General features: G+C 39.8%; 1 protein-coding gene across 1 annotated transcript in view; it reads right to left on the bottom strand.

Annotated features, from left to right (window-relative positions):
• ppp2r5eb (protein phosphatase 2, regulatory subunit B', epsilon) overlaps positions 1–264 on the bottom strand; it is a gene marked incomplete in the record, with an annotated part of 57,932 nt that overhangs the window by 4,327 nt on the left and 53,341 nt on the right.

Genomic DNA, 264 nt, shown 5'->3' with positions numbered 1-264 from the left:
AGAGAGACAGAGAGAGAGAGTTTTACAGCATCTATAAACTGTTATCATTCAATCCACTGAAGGAGAAACCTGTAGGTCACACTTCTTACTGAACTCATACTGAAGGTTTCATTATTGTGTTTGATTTCTACAGTTTTTCTGAAGAGACGGGATGATTGTTGCTTTGTTTTCTACCCAGAGCCTCAAAATTATAGGCCAGTGGTCGATCATATGACTGCGGAGTATTTTCATCCCCATCAGAGTCGATACTAGCAATGATATCCG

This window comes from Morone saxatilis, unplaced genomic scaffold (assembly GCF_004916995.1).
Source record: "Morone saxatilis isolate NCDOM2014 unplaced genomic scaffold, NCSU_SB_2.0 Contig3, whole genome shotgun sequence".
NCBI classification, from domain to species: Eukaryota; Metazoa; Chordata; class Actinopteri; family Moronidae; genus Morone; species Morone saxatilis.
This window is presented reverse-complemented; position numbering and strand designations above follow the sequence as displayed.